A 720-nucleotide genomic window follows, 5' to 3' on the forward strand; every position below is an offset into this window, starting at 1 on the left:
ATCTGGCTACCTATGCTATGACTTATGACCACTATTGTTTTTCTTTCAGGCAGTGTTCCTTGAACTGACAACCAGGACTCCCCTGCGTATGACACAAGTTGAAATGAAGTCTGATTTCCGTGGAAACAACGGTATGAAAATGCAATAACTAAAACACATTCATTCAAATATTCTTTGTAAAGATGGCACCCAGGCCTGCACAGACAAAAGTATGATTCACTTGTAGAAATGCGAGGCCTTACTTCAAGTGTGATGATGTTATATTTCGTATCTTACTTTGTTTCATGTTTAGTGACTCTTTCTATCATTTCGTTACTACATGAACGTTATGAATTCACATAACGATTTCCCCAGCATGGAGCTTTGTAGTTTTTCAGCAACTCTACCTATTCTATATGATGCGTGGTTTTGCAGAGCCAACAAGAAGAACTCTTTTTCGAAAAGAGCTCTCTAAGAAAGCTCCAGTTGTTAGTGAGGGCTTGTGCTGTGTTCTTTTCTTCGTCTTGTCAAGTTTGAGGTGTTGTTTCATTATGAATGTATACCAACTGTCCAGCTCTAAAGCCTATTACATTTTAACCCAAATAACCCTATAAGTCATTACAGGTACAGACCTCCCGGTAATGCCACTTGAAGATCGGTGCATGTTCTAGATGTATCCTCTCCCGCAACACATTTGGACGAAGAAAAAATGTAACTTGGCGATTCCTTTTTACGAATAGC

This window comes from Haemaphysalis longicornis, unplaced genomic scaffold, assembly GCF_048455015.1.
Source record: "Haemaphysalis longicornis isolate Haplotype H1 unplaced genomic scaffold, Haemaphysalis longicornis Haplotype H1 scaffold_1, whole genome shotgun sequence".
NCBI lineage: Eukaryota > Metazoa > Arthropoda > Arachnida > Ixodida > Ixodidae > Haemaphysalis > Haemaphysalis longicornis.